Below are 18,001 nucleotides of genomic sequence, written 5' to 3'. Positions count from 1 at the left end.
ATCTACTTGGTTGAATTTTGTTTTTTTAACACTTGAGAAATAATAAATCTGACCTTATTATGCTAAAGACACAGCCACCCTTTTCTTGACTTGGGCTTTATTACAATGCAGCCCCACATTTACTGAAAGCGCCTCTCTTTACCCTCCAGATACGTTATTCTCAACACATTAGAACCACCTTAGGAGTTTCAAAAAGAAAAACGACATGCCTATTTCCTGTCTGTAAACACGAACCATACACTTGCCCTTTGTCCTGGCGATTCCACTTGCAACATGCCCAAGAAAAACAAACACACCCCAAAATGAGTTACAGCCAAAGATATGTACAAATATGACCATGGGAGCTTTTATTATGGTAGCCAAAAGTGGAAAACAATCAAATTTCTATCATAAATAGAATGGATTGATACATTGGGACCTGTTCAGTCGATGGAGTGGATTACAGCTGCCCCGTGCACCACAGGTGAGTCTCACAGACATTCAGTGAAGAGAGAGAAGCTAGATCTAAAAGAGTGTGTATACTGCTTGGTGCCATTTACGTGAAGTTCAAGTGCAGACAAAACTAATCTAGGTGAGAGAAGTCAGAATAGTGGTTCCCTGCAGTGGGGGTGAGGGGCAGTTACTGCCTGGGAGGGACATACAGGAGCTTAGAGTGTTGATGCTAGAAAGTTCTATAGCTTTTTTTTTTTAAGATTTTATTTATTTATTTGACAGAGAGAGCACAACCAGGGGGAAAGGCAGGCTGAGGGAGAAGCAGACTCCCCGCTGAGCAGGACCCTGGGACAGGTGGGGCTAGGTAGGGAGAGATAGATGGGGGGGCTCCGTGGTCAAGCTCACAGAAATCCCAAAAATGTGGAAGCATAAGGAAACCAGAGATAAGGGAACACTCCAGACTACCCTGCCCTAGGTGTCCGAGGGGAAGTCTTATTTATGACAGTCTCCCGTGGTCAACAGAAAATAACCAGACCCTAAAAAGAAGTAAGCCAGTGAAGATGTTATCGCTAGTCCCTAATCAATAGTGTCGCCAGTAGAGAAGTCAAAAAGATTTAAGTTCCCTGATTAGCGCTTTTTTTTTATTTTATTTTTTTTCCTTTTTTTTTTTTATTATGTTGGTCACCATACAGTACATCGGTAGTTTTTGATGTAGCGCTCCATGATTCATTATTTGCGTATAACACCCAGGGCTCCATTCAGTACGTGCCCTCCTTAATACCCATCACCAGGCTAACCCATCCCCCCATCCCCCTCCCCTCTAGAACCCTCAATTTGTTTCTCAGAGTCCATAGTCTCTCATGGTTCATCTCCCCCCCTCAAGGCCAACCCTAAAAGCCCTCACTGGCAACCCTATTGGGACCCCTCTCACTCCTGAGAGCTTTTTTTCCTGTATCCTTGCTTCATAAAACTCTATCGCTTTACTCACTCTCCTTTATCCGCGAGATTCATTCTTTGACCTTGAGAGACAAGAACTTCACTCTCCCACTTCCGGATCATGACCTGAGCAGAACACAGATGCTTAACAGATTGAGCCACCCAGGCGCCCCAGAAAGTTCTATAGCTTTATCAAATAGTGGTACATGGGTATATATTTCTGTAAAAATTCACTGAGCTGTACAGTTAAAATTTGTGTATTCTATTGTAATAGAACTCCATACAAGTATTTATAAAATTAGCAAAATTATATAAAATACAAAAATGCCTATGGCCAGGACCCTCTTCCCTGAGAGTCTGATTCACTTGACTTTGGGTGGGACTCAAAGAAGGAGATAATTTAAGAGTCCAAGGATTTTTTTTTTCCCTCTTTTTCCCCCAACTTTATTGAGCTATCATCGACATTAACATTGTGTAAGTTTAAGGCATACAATGTAATTCTTTGATATAATGTATATGTTGCAAAATGATCTCCACAATAGGGTTAAATAACACATCCATACCTCGCATAGTCAACATTTCTGTGTGTTTAAATGATGAGCACTTTTAAGATCTGCTCCCTTAGCAACTTGCAAATATACAAAACAGTCTTGTTAACTGTGGGCCCTGTGCTATACATCACAGCTGGGGAGTTTAGCTTGAGAATTCTGCCCCCCGATGAATGGACCTATGCGCAGATAGCTTCTCTCTGACCTTGCAGACTCCCCCTCGCAATCATGGGGAGAAGAGGGAAGAGTCTGGGCACGTGCAGGAACCTCTGGTCGACTGGATGGAAGGAGGCCATTTGGCCTTGAGGCTTAAGGAAAGTTTCTGGCTGCCCTATGTTCCAGATTTTATCGCCAGCTGATCTGCAAGCCAGAAGCAATGAGCGCAGAAGGAAAAAGAGCAGTAGGTACAGGGGAGATCGGCAAAAAGCCCCTGGAAGAAGAGTCAGCCTGCCCAGCAGCAAGTCCTGCCCCACAACCTTAGCTGCCCATTCAAATCATCTAGGGAGATTTTTTTAAAATCCCCGATGATGCCCAGGCTGCACCGCAGACCAATTATATCCAAGTCTCGGGGGGGGGGGGGGGGGAGCGCCAGGCAGGTATCAGCATTTTGTAAAGCTCCCCAGATGATTCCATTGTGCAGCCAAGGTTGAGAACCACACCCCCCACCCTCCCCACCCCGACCTCCCCATGCCCCGTGACCACCATGCTAAAGCACAGTGACCTTGGCCACCGTCTGAGAATCCGAACCAGATAGAGTTTTATGAAGCAAGTATACAGAAAAAAAGCTCTCAGGACTGAGAGGGGTCTTGACAGGGTTGCCAACGTGGGCCTCCACCGACAGTCTCTTATTTAGAACGGACCGGGGAGTATTATTCTTGTGATGTCTTGGTTTGAGTAAGGACTGGTGATCACATCTTTAATGGCTTACTTCTTCTTTGGGGTCTGGTTATTCTTTGGTGGTCACAATGTGATTGCCATAAAACCACCCCACCTCTGACCTCCAGAGCAGAGTGGTCTGGTGTTTTCCCTTATCTTCAGTTTCCTTACACCTCAGCATTTCTGGGATTTCTGTGAGCCTGATCATGTAGCCCCCCTACCTATCCCTCCCTACCTAACCCCGCCTGTCGCTTACTCAGTGAGACCCTTCAAATGTGTATCAGTGGGTCATATACTTGGGGGATGATTGCCAACATGTATGGGGGGGGTAGAGATAGAGGAATTGTTGTATGTTAAAGTAGACTTACAGGATCCAGGGGGTCCGGCGAAGATTGCCTTTTTCCCCCTCACAAAGTGTCAACATCCAGGCAGCTGAGTCCCTAGAGGAATGGCACTCTGCCTGCCTCAAGGACTTGTCAATGGGCTGCAAGTAGTAAGGAAATTGAGTAATTTTTCTTCTGCCTTTGTTTCCCATAGCACAGCCGGAGAACTCCTTCCCCGTGCCAACCCTGGGAAAGGTGCCGTTCTAGGTGTTGTGCAACTGAAACACACCCTCAAAGACCCTACGTCTTCCAGCTGAAGGACACAACCCCATGAGCCACATCTAGTGGGCACAGACATTTTTCCACTGTGCTGGATTGTTCTACTGTCAGCCTACTTAGACTGGGGGCCAGGCTTCCCAGAATCATCTTCCCGTGTGGTTCCAGGTTAAGACTGCCAAAGTGAAGCTGAGGGGGGTGTGGGAGGCAGCTGTGAGGCGGTACCATCGAAGGTTCCAGGTGGCAAGAGCCAGACGCAGGGGTGCTGCCAAGTTCCAGCTCACCCCAGCTCTGTTCTTCCCATGTCACATCTCGTCCTTCTTCCTGAACTCCTTGCTGACCCACAGGGACCTGATCCACCACCGGATGCTTCTGTGTGAATTCACAGAGGCAGCAGCTCCAATGTGCCTACAGCCTTCCATGGGTTTCTGCACCAGCCCCTCCGGGCTCTCACTCCTACAGCTGGACAGGACCCGCTTCCAGGCTTCTCTGCAATATCTGACTCGCGCACCTGTGTCCATGCTTCAAGTGAGCACCTTTTCTCGGACTTCCCTATGCCCTCTTTTGGACTTTCATGTCCCCCAGATGGTCCCATGGTTGGGTCAGGTCAAATTCTTATCATTTCTGATAATCTAACTCTCATTGCGGTTCTGCTTTTCTGATTCCACCCCAACAGATACTCCGTAGAAAGGCAGGAGGGAGCCTCCCAGGATGTTGGAAATGTTCTAAATCTTGATCCGAGTGGTGGTTACATGGGGTCTATATATATATTTAAAGGCTCATCAACTCTTACAGCGCGTACACTTTCCCATTCACGTGCTGCATCTTGAGAATTTTTTTAAAAGAGTGACTCAAGAGACTTCATTGGCCAAATAAATACATTAAAGTGCAACAATATGGAGATGGAATGCAAGCCCTCTGGGGCACCTGCAAGGACCACAGACCCCCTGCCCTAAGCCTGCCTTGCTCACGTCCTCCCGGACCCCAGCCACACCTCTCCCTGCTCCTCCTGCCACTGAATATGTAGCAGCCCTTGCAAGGTCCCCTCCACCTGCTGGCTTTGACAATAACAGATCATGATTACAAACGGCTTTTGACTAGAGAAAGATCTTTGGTCTTCATTAAGGTTTATTTGTGACTGTTCCAATGGTGGTTTCTGAGAGAAGAGAAAGAATGCCGATGGCAATTAGGCTCTCCTAATTGCAGTACTCACTGATTGCCTGTATTAAAAACATTTGAGGAAGTATAGCAATTAGAGCTTCGGGAAATATTTAAAAACAAAGTGAAAAGAGGCCTCTAAGTGCAAGGACACAGAGGCAGCCAGGAGCCCCTTGCCCAGCTGGAGTAGACCCCGAGAAGCCCTGGATGTCTGGGCAGCTCACCGCCTTGGGATGATGGCCATGACGGGTCCGAGGAGAAGGAGGCATGTTTCCACCCAGGCACCCTCCAGAGGCGGCTGTGAATCAGCCCATGCATAGGCAATTTTGCAAACAGGATAATTGTGTCAGGCGCCTGCTAAATCCATACAACCAAGCTACAGCACTATTCCCACTTTAAAGATGAAGAAACTGAAGTTTCCATCTACAGAGAAAGTAAAAAACTTCCCAAGGTTACACACTGCAGGTGGCAGACCCCAACTCAAACCCAGGTCTGTTTGATCTCAAGGCACATGCCCATAACTAGTACATTACTCCATAGCGTCCTCAGTCCCCAAACCCTGATTCCTCTAGCCACCAGCACCCAGCAAGTCAAGCTTGCTTCTGAGTTCACACTACCACATCCCACCAACCCTTTACCATGTCTCCAAGAACTCCCTCCCAGCCACCAAACTAGGTCACAGGTCCCCTTGCTCTCCATCAGCCCTCTCCAGTCCTGCCCAAGAGCTGGGGAGAAGCTCTCAGCCTCTCCCCACAAAGCTCTTTGAGCTCTTGGGGTTTCTCCACTCCTCTTGCCAGCCAAGATCAAGGTTCCAAGGTCTTCCATTTGTCCTTGGAGATCTACCTTGAAGAAGCTACTCGTGATCACCACTAACCTTAAAACATTTACCACCATTGCCCAAACTTTCTTTTTCCTTTGGCCCCTTGGTCCCCCACGACCCTTAAACTGCAATGTAAACAACATGAAGGAAGGGATTTGGGTCTTTTATTTCCTGCTTTAACCCCAGCATAGTAGGTGTTCAATAAATAGTTGCCTTTCTTTTTATCCAACCAGAAATACATTCTCTACATTTCTTCCAGGCATCTCTTGGTACGTGATGCTTTCTTAATCGCCAGAAATGCATCCTCTGTGTTCCTTTTTATCAATCACTTGCTCTAGATTCATGGCTTCATGCCTTCCAACCTAGCCTGGATAGATTTGTACGGCCACCATTAGAGCACGAGAAGCATTACTTCTAAAGCCTAACTTATAAGAAGATGATGACCTCTAGGTCACGGTTCTAGTGCCACCCCAGGTAAAGGTGTTCTCAAATTCACCTGTGTGGTGCCCTGAAGAAAAGGGGTTGTACCACAAATTATACTGTGTCCATCAGGGAACAAGATTAAAACTTTATTTCCATCTCCTAATTGGTACTGTCACCCCAAGAGAAATACTGGCCCATTAAGTAAGGAATGCTAATTGCTTACTCACCTCCTGCTGACAGTGATGACAGACTTGGTTAAGGGTTTTTATTAAGGCCCATTAAAGGGAAGATGATGCGGCAAGCTTCCGGGTTGCTTGGCAGGGAGAGATGGCACAGAGATCCCGAGGGGTGTGGTGGGGTTAAAGTGGAGGAATGTACAGGTGAATGAGGAAACAGGCTTGGGGGAGGGAGGGCTGCAGGTAAGATTGGATTGGCTGCAATTAACATAGATCATGTGACTTTCAAATAGTTTTGAATCTGAAATATGTGTTGTTAATTTAAAACAAACTGAATCCTTATTGATTAATATGCCAGATTCTAAGCACTTTCTATACATTGTTGCATTTATCCTCATGGCAATCCCACCAGGTAGGAATTATTACCAGCCCCATTTTAGGAATAAGGAAAGTGAGGCCTAGAGAGGTAAAGTAATGCTCAGAGTCCCTTAAGTAGTCTATTTCTACATCATATCTCTTGAACATTATATTATGGGAGTCAGGACTGTGAGACTAATGGGCTTTATGGTGTCTGGACAGACCACCTGTCTGTCCCTTGATTCGATCTGAGATTAACTTGCTGAGTGCCTACAATGAACCAGTTCTATACTCTGTGCTCAGCACATAAGTAGAGTGTTAGAAAGTTCTCTTGGGGGCGCCTGGGTGGCTCAGTCGGTTAAGCATCTGCCTTCAGCTCAGGTCGTGATCCCAGGGTCCTGGGATAGAGTCCTGCATCCAACTCCCTGCTTAGCAGGAAGTCTGCTTCTTTCTCTCCCTCTGCCTCTCCCCCCTGCTCATGCTCTCTCTCTCTCTTTCTCTTGCTCTCACTCAAATAAATAAAATCTTTAAAAAGAAGAAGAACAAGAAGAAAGTCCCCTTGGAGGGAACTCCTGTGACAAACTGAGTATAAGCATCCATATTTGTGTTACCCTCAAAACCCATGAAAGAAATCTATAACCACATGGTAAAATAAGAAAGTGTCATCAGATGGTCAGAAATTTTAAGTCAAAGCTGAAAACAAGGAAGCAGATAGTATAACAATAAAATGGGAAGAAACCATCACCAAGACCTGCAAGAGAATCTCCAGAGAAGGTAGGAATGTGGGGAGAGGGACTCCAAGCTGCACCTGGATAGAAGAAGGAAGGGTGGGGCCCAGGAGTACTTGTCAAGGTGAGTAACTGGGGACATAAAACAAGGACACCAGCCCTTGTGGTTACAGTGAGGTGCTTACCAGATGAGAGCACTGATAAGGAAGAAGAATCAAAAAAGTCCCACACTCAGATATACTATGGTGGAACCATCAAGAATAAAGAGAAAATCCTAAAACTTCCAGAAATACAAAAAGTTCACTTAAAATCATTGTCCCATATCTGTCTCCCACCTGTTTTTTTGTTTTGTTTTGTTTTGTTTTGTTTTTTAAAGATTTTATTTATTTATTCATGAGAGACAGAGAGAAACAGAGGGAGAAGCAGGCTCCCAAGGAGCGGGAAGCCCGATGCGGGACTCGATTCCAGGACCCTGGGATCATGACCTGAGCCGAAGGCAGACGCTCAACCATCTGAGCCACCCAGGCGCCCTCCCACCTGTTTTTATTTTTAATGGAAGAGACTTTAGATTTTGAATATATATGAATTGAAGATAAAGAAGCTAAAGATATGAGAGGGCATCATTCATATAGCATGATCTCTGTTGAGGTGGATTAGGTTGAGAAACTCTTCTCCTCCTCTGTAGCAGGGAAAAAAACCCTCAGAATGGGTGGAGATGCAGCTCAGTTTCAGTGGGATGGGCAGAGAATTGAGAGAGATCATGCTCTGGTAACCTCTGTCTTTCTATTTTGAACAATTACTATGTGTCAAGCACTGTCCTTAACATTCAAATCTCAAAACAACCCTACACACAGAGCCTGGGAAAAAACACAGTGCATTTGTCAAAGGAATAGTATCCAAAATATATAAAGAACAACAACAACAAAAAAGGGACACCTGGGTGGCTCAGTCGGTTAAGCATCTGCCTTCGGCTCAGGTCGTGATCCCGGGGTCCTGGGATCGAGTCCCGCATCGGGCTCCCCGCTCTGCGGGGAGCCTGCTTCTCCCTCTGCCTCTCTCTCTCTATCTCTCATGAATAAATAAATAAAATTGAAAAAAAAAAATATATATATATATATAAAGAACTCCTATAAATTAACAATAAAAAGCAAACAACTCTATTTTTTTTAATGAGTAAAAGCCATGGACAAAATTCACAAGAGAAGATATACCAATGATCCATAAGCACATGAAATGGTGTTCATCATCATTAGCCATCAGGGTGATGCCAATTAAGGCCTCAATAAAAGGTCATTTCAAACCTATTAGAACAGCTAAAATCAAAAAGACTGACAACCCCAGATATCAACAAGGCTATGAAGCAACTAGAACTCTCATACATTGCTGTGAGAATGCAGAGGGAGGGGGAAAAAAAAAGACTGCAGAGTAGTGCAACCATTTTGAACTATTTGGAAGTTTCTTACAAAATTAAATATATATCAACTATGTGGCCTAGAGATTCCAAGCCTAGGTATTTATGTGTGACAAATGAAATATATGTCTACAAAAAGACTTGTAAACAAATGTTTATTGCAACCTTATTCATAATAATTACAAACTGGGAACCATTCAAAATGTCCATCAAGGGAAGGATATGGATCCATCAATGGGTAACAAATTTTGGTATGTCCACACAATGGAACACTGCTCAACAATGCAAAGGACACTTATGTCAACAACATGGACGCATCTCAAAAACAGTATATTGAATAAAAGAAGGTGGTTACAAAAGAGAACATGACTGTGTAATTGTACTTATATGAATCTAAGAATAGGCTAAAACAATCTATGGTGACAGAAGAAATCGATTGAGTAGAAAATGGTACAAGTGACCTTTCTGAGATGATAGAAATGCTTCATACCTTGTTTTTTGGGATGACTGTTACACAAATGTATACAAATGTATACAATAGTCAAAATTCACCAATCTGAACACTAAACATCTGTATGTTTTATTCTATATAATTTATACTTTAATTTAAAAATACATTTTTAGGGGCGCCTGGGTGCTCAGGCTTCTCTTCCTGCTCAGCAGAAAGCCTGCTACTCGCTCTCCCATTCCCACTGCTTGTGTTCCTGCTCTCCCTATCTCTCTCTCTGTCAAATAAATAAATAAAATCCTTTTTTTTTAAGATTTTATTTATTTATTTGACAGAGAGATAGAGAGAGCACAAGTAGGCAGAGTGGCAGGCAAAGGGAGAGGGAGAAGCAGGCTCTCTGCTGAGCAGGGAGCCTAATGCAGGGGGTTGATCCCAGGACCGCTGGATCATGACCTGAGCTGAAGACAGCCACTTAACCAACTGAGCCACCCAGGCACTCCAAATAAATAATAAAATCTTAAAAAATAATAATAATAAAATAAAAATACATTTGTAAAAATACCTATGAGTTGGGTAAGATATCAAAGTTCAAAGGAGTCAAGATTCCAGTTTACAATCACACAGTAAGTGAGTGGAGTGGAAATCATAACCAGATCTGACCGAGTCCAAAGCCCAGGATATGCCCAAGAACAACTACATTAAACCATTTCAAAACATTTCTGCTAGGGCAATTAGACAAGAAAAAGAAACAAAAGAGAGCTGGACTGGAAAGGAAGAAGTAGAACTATGTCTATTTGTAGATGACATGATGTCATATATAGAAAATTATTATAGATATGCAAAAAAACTATTAGAACTAAAGAACAAATAAAGCAACATTGCAGATAAGAATAATATATAAAAACCAATTATAAAAAAATCAACTATATTTCTATACAGTAACAATGAACAATCCAAAAATGAAATTAAAAAAACCATTACACTTAAAAGAGAATCAAAAAGAATTAAATACTTAGGAATAAGTTCAATGAGAGAAGTGCAAGATTTGTACACTGACTACTGAAGAACATTGTTGAAAGAATTAAGGATGACCTAAAGAAATTAAAAGATATCCTATATTCATGGATCAGAAGACTTAATATTGTTAAGATGGCAATAATCCCCAAACTGATCTACAGATTCCGCACAATCCCTATCAAAATCCCAGCAGCCTTTTTGCAAAAATTGATAGGCTGACCCTAAAATTCATGCAGAAATTCAAGGAACTCAGAATAGCCAGAACAATCTTGAAAAAGAACGAAGTTGGAAGACTCACACCTCCTGATTTCCAAACATACCTCAAAGTTACACTATGAAGGCAGTGTGTTACTAGCAAGAGGGTAAACTTACAGATCAATGGAATAGAATTCAGAAGCTAATTATAAGCCCTTACATTTATAGTCAATTGATTTTCAACAAGGAAGCCAGGACAACTCAATTAGGAAAGAATAGTCTTCCTTTTTTTTTTTAAGATTTTATTTTTAAGTCATCTCTACACCCAATGGGGGTCTGAACTCACAACCCCAAGATCCAGAGTCACACACTCCACCAACCCAGCCAGCCAGGCACACCGGAAAGAACAGTCTTTCAACAAATGATGCTGCAACAACTGGATATCCACATGCAAAAGAATGAAGTTGGACCCCTACCTCACACCATACACAAAAATAAACTCAAAATGAATCATATCTAAATGTAAGAGCCAAAACCATAAACCCTGTAGAAGAAAATACTGGACTAAATCTTCAAGACCTGGGGTTAGGCAGGGATTTCTTAGATATGACACTAAAAGTGTAAGTAATAAGAACCCCCCCCAAAAAAGAAAAAACCCAAAAAGATAGATTGGACATCATTGAAATTAGAAAATCGTGCTTCAAAGAATGCCATCAAAACCACAAAAAGACCACCCATGCAAGAGGAGAAAATATTTGGAGATCATATAACTGACAAGAGACTTATATCCAGACTACATAAATAACTATTACAACTTAAGTATAAAAAAACAAATAGCTTAATTTTAAAATGGGCAAAGGATATAAGGATAGGAAAATAATAATCATTAGAGAAATGTAAATCAAAACCACAATGAGATATCACTAGAATGACTACAATATAAAAGACAGACAATCACAAGTGTTAGTAAGGATGTGGAGAAATCAGAACCCTAATACATTGCAGGTAGGGTTGTAAAATGGTGTAGCCACTTTGGAAAACATTTTGGCAGTTTCTCAAAAGTCCCCAGGTGACCTACCTACTTAATGGTGACTCAAAAAGTTACTGTCCTGAGTTACCATGTGACTTGAGAAGCACCCGAAAGAATTAGAAGTATACCGAAGTATACCTCCCAAAAACTTGTACACCAATGTGCATAGCAGCATTATTCATAATAGCCCCAAACTGGAAACCTAAATGTCCATCAACTGATGAATGGAAAAAACAAATACATATCCATACAAAGGAATTTTATTCAGCCATAAAAAGAAATAGAAATACTGATACATGCTATGATATATATCAATCGAAAAAACCATTCTAGTGAAAGAAGCCAGTCACAAAGACCACATACTGTGTGATTCCATTTATATGAAATGTCCAGAGTAGGTAAATCCCATTGAGCTAATAGATAGAAAAATTAGATTAGTGGTTGCCAGGGACTGGGGGGCAGGGATGAGGAGTACTTGCTAATGTGTATGGGGCTTCTTTTTGGAGTGATACGAATGTTCTAAAACCAGAGAGTGGTAATGATTGTCCGACTTTGTGAATATAATAAAAAAATCATTGAATTGTACAGTTTGAAGGGGTGAATTTTATGGCCTAAGAATAATATCTCAATAAAGCTGTTATTTAAAAAATTCATCTTCTGGAGAGGAGGGGAGGATGGGGATGGGATAGTGCATATTGAGGGCTCGAAGTGAGTAATGAGGTTTGAAATCAATGGCAGTAGGCATGTAATAGGATTGCTGAGCAGTGGTAAGGGTCTGTCTGAGACATAATACCACAAAATTGTAATGGCACCCAATCTGCATGGTTGGGAACATCTCACACCTGTGCCTTCTAATCTACGACCCACAAGCCCAGAGGCCCCAGGCATCAGTGTAAGACCCCCAAGAGTGGGCACCAGGCCTGGAGCATCCGGTAGGAAGAGCGAGGGCATACCCACTGATCCTTCCTGCCCACCTCCCAAACACCCCTGTTTTCACACCCAGCAAAAAGAAAAGCTGAGGACTTGGCTAACTATTTCTCAAGTGGAATTTCTAGAACAAAAATATCTCCTAAACCTGCTGCCTAAGCATCAGGCAGGGGACAGAAGAAAAAAGAAACAAGAAAAGGAAGGCATTTTCCTAGTAATTAAATCTGAATTATTCACAACCTGTTAGACACTTTTTTTCCTCTGATGTAGAAGAATACATTCTCATTTCTCCCCTAAGTCCTAAATGCCTTTGCAGTCAAGTTGAATTGGGGGCTGAGGGCTTTCACTTTACAGAAGGAGCCAGGGGCCTAGACTATGTTCTCACCTCTGTCATCCACAGACCTTCCCCCCATTTCAACCCCTACCCTCCCACAGCTGCTCAAAGGGGCCAGTTGTACCTAATGCCTTAATCCTCCCTCCCCCTTTGATTAATTCCTCCAAGGCTTGTATATTATGAGGGTTCTTTAAATTATTGCAAAGTGACCTAGTTTCAACTAACTGAGGCAAAGTGGGGAATTTATCGACCATACTAAAACTTGGGAAGACTAAGGATGGAGCTGCCTTCATGGACAATAAAAGTGGGGATTCATATACCTTCCTGCTTCTCCTGAGCACATGAGTGCCCACCCATCCCCACCCTCACTGCCTCCCTATACCCCCAACACACGCACAAACCAGTTGGGTGATACTTTCTTTCTTTCAGACCTATTTTCTCCATGAACCTGAAAGCATGGCCAAGCTCACATCTCATCATGTTCACCCAACATCTCGTAGTTTTAATTCAGAAAATTGCAAGGAAGGTTCTGATTTTCTTGGTTGGGTCTGATGCCCTGAAGCCAAAGGAGCAGGGCATGTTGTGGTTGGCAATCCCCATTCAAACCATATTGTTGGAATGGGAGCAGGAGGAGTTCCCCTAAAGAAGGGAGGTGATGTTCCTAGTCAGGAAAGAGTCTAGGGCAAGCAAAGCTACCAATGGGCAAGTCCATGGCAGCCAAATTCCCACAGCCTAGTGCAAAGAGCTTAGGATGTGGACCCAGAACTCTTGTGTTTGAATGTAACTATGTCACTTACAAGCCATGTGATCTTGGGTTCAGTTTCCTTGTCTGTAAAATGGGCATAATAATATTTTCCTTATATGAGTAAGTGTTCAAGGGAGCAGAGAAAAACTCCATTTCTTGATGGTAAGAGCTGCCAAGTATGGAAGCTGTCTTTGAAATCTACCCCTGTTTGGAAAGAGCTAGAAGTGGATACATCAGGTTGGAGGTGGGGAACTGGGTGGGAGCCAGGAAAATGGAGTGTTCCAAGGAAGTGAGGACCGAGTCTAGGAGTGGAAAGAGGTGGTCAGTGACATCTGGAGGAACTGGCCTCTAAGTTAAGGACAGGAAAACAAGGACTGACCCAATGAAAGAAGGGAGGGGAATGTTCTAGGTAGAAGTACTATCATACAGAGAAATGCGAAAGTGAAGAAAGCATAGTGCATTGAAGTTGCTAAAAGTAGTTCAGTGTGGCTAGAGCATGAACTATCTCTGAGTCTCAGAGGTAAGCCAGGACTCAGCAAGTAGCTTTTCCAACACATGGTAATGACTCTGAGCTTTATCCAAAAGCCACAGACATTCAGTGTTAATTGGTCTGGAGTAGGATCCTGTACTGTATTTTTTAAAAGCCCTCCAGGTGCTTTTTTTTTTTTTAAGTTTATTTATTTATTTAAGTAAGCTCTATACCCAACATGGGGCTCAAACTCAGGACCCTGAGATCAAGAGTCGCATGCTCTACCAACTGAGCCAGCCAGGTGCCCCCTAAAAGTCCCCCAGGTGTTTTTAATGCGCAGTCAAGGTTGAGAATGACCAGCTTAGCACATGAAAAACATTTCAACAAATGTTTGCCAGTGATTTCAATCCTCATTTCCATCCCTGTCTTCTCTTCCGGGCCCCAGTGACCTCCTGAGCACGTCCTCCTACTTGAACTCAGTATGTCTGAAAGGAAACTCCATCTCCCAGCTCCCCTTGCAGGCCAATGAGGGATCCACGCCTTTCAATGGAACAGAGGTTCTGGGAGCTGGACCCAGGTTGGAGAACTACTATTCCCCTGTGGCCTAGAGCAGAGAGTAAAGGGTAACTGAAGAGAGTTTTGAGGCTCAAGGAGCTGAAGAATGAAGTCCAGTTGGGAGTCACAGAGTTGGATTGCAGGCAAAGAAGTGGGAAAATGGTTACAAGCGAAGGACTTTCAGCCTCATAACCTCATAGACACCTCCTAAGTACTCAATAAAAGCTTGGTGAAAGAAACAAATTAACTGAAGGAAGATTCTGGAAGCCTCAGTGTGCTAAGCCTGGCAGACTTTACATGAAAAAGCTAGTGGCATTTGCTCACAGTGGGAGTTCCCCCATTTTAGTGTGCAGAAGAATATTCTGGGGATTCTTCAGCCGTATTGGCTGCCTCCTATTCCTGGGTCACTCCAAGCAAAGTCCTTCCTTGGAGCTGTTGTAGCTTCTGTTCCCTCTGCCTGGAGCAACTCCCCCCCGCCCCCGCCCCAATATTCACACGATTACCCTTCAGGTCTTTACTCAAACTTCACCTTCATGCTTCCTACCCTCTTTCCTGGCTTTATTTTTCTCCCTAACACTTATTACTAACTAGTATGCTGTATATTTCACTTAAATATCTTGTCTATTTGGTGTTTCCCCATTAGCTGTAACATCCCTGCAAACAGGGATTCTGTCTGTTTTGTTCTCTCGTATATCCAGAGCCTAGAACAGTGACTGGCAGACAGTAGCCCCCAACCCCCACCCCAGGAGATGAATGAATAAGTAAAGCAGTTAAAATTGCAGCCTCTGTCCCCAGAGATTATAACCCAGCAGGCCTGGGTAAGGTCCAGGAACATAACATGGGTACCAGGTGACTCTAAAGGAGATGGCTGGAGGTCACACACCAAGAAACATTTCTTTTTTTTTTTTTTTAAGATTTTATTTATTTATTCATGATAGAGAGAGAGAGAGAAACAGAGGGAGAAGAAGGCTCCCAAGGAGCAGGGAGCCTGATGCGGGACTCGATTCCAGGACCCTGGGATCATGACCTGAGCCGAAGGCAGATGCTTAACCATCTGAGCCACCCAGGCGCCCCCAAGAAACATTTCTTAGAGGGGAAAAAAAAAAAAAAAAAAACAAAACCCAAAAAACCCATGGTTTTGTCTGGACACAACTCCCTTGACAGAGTGGGGAGAGCTGGAGGCTGAGGACTTAGGGGCTCAGGATCCCGGCCATCTTTCCCCGTTTCTTTCCTGTGCTGAGACACGTCTCACATCTGGTGATTTGGCAGAGGGAAGCGAGTGTGTGCAGGAGGCAGGGAGGTGGGCGGCCAGCTCCTTGGAGGATGCCTCACTGTGACAGCCAAACTGCACTTCTGGGCAAAGCCCCAGGTGGAAGAAGTACAGTTCCCGCCGCAGGACAGGGCCTTCACGAAGCAGGAATCTGAGCTTGGCAGGGACAGAGCTGGTACCCCACAGAAGCACCACCCTTTCTGCCAAAATCCTGCTTGGACAGCCAGGTTCCCCAGTGCTGCTAAATGCTTAACAGCCAGCCTGGGGCAGGGGTGGGGGGTTAAGGGAATGCATGCATGTATATACAAACATGAGTTTATTATAAATGTCACCGATAAAAACAATGTGTATCACATGCTTTGCAAATAATAATAAAACATAAAATCCCTCCATTGAAAAGAACCCAGAGCCAATGGTTTCTTTTTTCAAATTCGATTGTGGTAAAAAAAACATTTAACATGAGATCTGCCCTCTCAACAAATTTTTAAGTGTACCATGCGACCTCATTATCTATAGGCACAATGCCATACAGCAGATTGCTAGAACATTTTTCATATTGCGTCAGTGGAATGTTATACCTGTTGATTAAGAACTCCCCAGTCCCCCTTCCCTCCAGCCTCTAGCAACCACAATGCTGTTCTTTGCTTCTCTGAAGTTTGACTGTTGTAGATATCTCATATAAATGGAATCGTGCAGTCCTGGACCGGTTTATTTCACTTGGCATAATGTCCACCAGGTTCCTGTAACAGGATATAACAGGATTTATAGATTGCATTGTTGCACAGAGCAGGATTTCCTTCTTTTTAAGGTTGAATGATACTCCACTGTATGTATATGCCACCTTTTCTTTGTCCATTCACCCAGTGATGGGCATTCAGGCTTTTTCCACATCTGGGTTATTGTGAACAGTGCTGGAATCAACACGGAAGTGTTAATATCTCTTCAAGCTCCTGATTTCACTTCTTTGGGATAAATACCAGAAATGGGACTGCTGAATCATATGGTGGTTCTATTTTTAATTTTTTGAGAAACGTCCATACTGTTTTCCACAGCAGCTGAACCATTTTACATTCCCAACCACACTGTACAAAGGTTGCAACTTTTCCACATCCTCACCAACATCTTTTGATTTTGATTTTTTTTTTTATAATAGCTGTCAGTGGATATCTCATTGTGGTCTTGCTTTGCATTTCCCTAATTATTAATGATGGTGAGCAATTTTTCATATGCCTACTGGCCATTTGTATGTCTTTGGGAAAAAATATCTGGTCAAGTCCTTCGTCCATGTTTAAATCAGGTTATTAGTTATTTTGTTCTTGAGTTGTAAGAGTTGCTTATATATTTGGGATATTAACCCCTTCTCAGATATAAGGTTTGCACATACCTTCTCCCATTCTGTAGGTTGCCTTTTCACACTGTTGATTGTTTTCTTTACTGTGCCCTTAATTCTTTGGGAATGCTTCTCTTGTACCTGTGGTCAGCCTGTGGTTACAATTCAATCCTGACGTCACAATACCGTGTGCTGTTCACAATGTAACCACTACAAACATGACAATACACTTTTTGTGTTTAACCTGCATTATTAAAATTTTTCTCTATCACCTTCTAAAGTCTAGACATTTAATCAACAAAACAATAAATCAACCTCTGATTTGAAGTGTCGGCTGATCTCCATGGTGCAAGTACTCCGCTGCAGCTGATTTCAAGCCACCAACATGATGTCACTGACTACAGAGTTGGCAGTTGCAAGCTGCTCAGTAGTACCCCATCTTACAATACTTCCACAATATTTATGTGAATATATGCTAAATAACATATAGTGTATATGTGTTATGGTATAAATATACACATAGAAGTGTGTATTCAAGAGCATGATAATAGCAAAATATAAAATTATCTGGAAGCAGGAAGCTTTGAGTGTTTATTACCTTTTAAAATATAATTCAGTCTGGGGCGCCTGAGTGGCTCAGTCGGTTAAGCATCCGGTTCTTGGTTTGGGCTCAGGTCATGATCTCATGGGTTGTGGGATTGAGCCCCACATGGGGCTCCTTGCTGAGCGTGGAGCCTGCTTTAGATTCTTTCTCCCTCCCCTTCTGCTCTTCCCTACTCTCTCTCTAAAATAAATAAATAAAATCTTAGAGACGCCTGGGTGCCTCAGTTGGTTAAGCATCTGCCTTCAGCTCAGGTCATGATCCCAGGGTCCTGGGATGGAGCCCTGCGGCGGGCTCCCCACTCAGCAGAGAGCCTGCTTCTCCCTCTCCTTCTGCTGCTCCCCCTGCTTGTGTTCTCTTTCTCTCTGTCAAATAAATAAATAAAATCTTTAAAAATAAAATAAAAGTAAAATAAATAAAATCTTAAATATATATATAAAGCAGTTAATCATAAGTTTATATAACTTAATTTTTTTTAAAGATTTTATTTATTTATTTGAGAGAGAGAATGAGAGAGAGAGAGCAGGAGAGGGGGGAGGGTCAGAGGGAGAAGCAGGCTCCCCGCCGAGCAGGGAGCCCGATGCGGGACTCGATCCCGGGACTCCAGGATCATGAC

At 43.1% G+C, this 18,001-nt stretch overlaps 1 long non-coding RNA gene across 3 annotated transcripts; it reads left to right on the top strand.

Moving 5' to 3' along the window:
• Positions 1–332: 332 nt before the first annotated feature.
• On the top strand, positions 333–5,601 carry LOC117999122. Of its 3 annotated transcripts, none has more exons than XR_004676220.1 (3): positions 333–463; positions 2,129–2,316; positions 3,330–5,601. It is a non-coding gene; the product is annotated as an uncharacterized LOC117999122 (long non-coding RNA). The 3 variants fall into 3 exon arrangements; XR_004676221.1 differs by having other exon boundaries at positions 2,129–2,320; XR_004676219.1 differs by lacking the exon at positions 2,129–2,316.
• Positions 5,602–18,001: the final 12,400 nt, after the last annotated feature.

Source organism: Mirounga leonina, unplaced genomic scaffold (genome assembly GCF_011800145.1).
Source record: "Mirounga leonina isolate KUSES-001 unplaced genomic scaffold, KU_Mleo_1.0 Mir_448, whole genome shotgun sequence".
NCBI lineage: Eukaryota > Metazoa > Chordata > Mammalia > Carnivora > Phocidae > Mirounga > Mirounga leonina.
The sequence above is the reverse complement of the archived record's forward strand: the minus strand, read 5'-3'. Positions and strand labels throughout refer to the sequence as shown.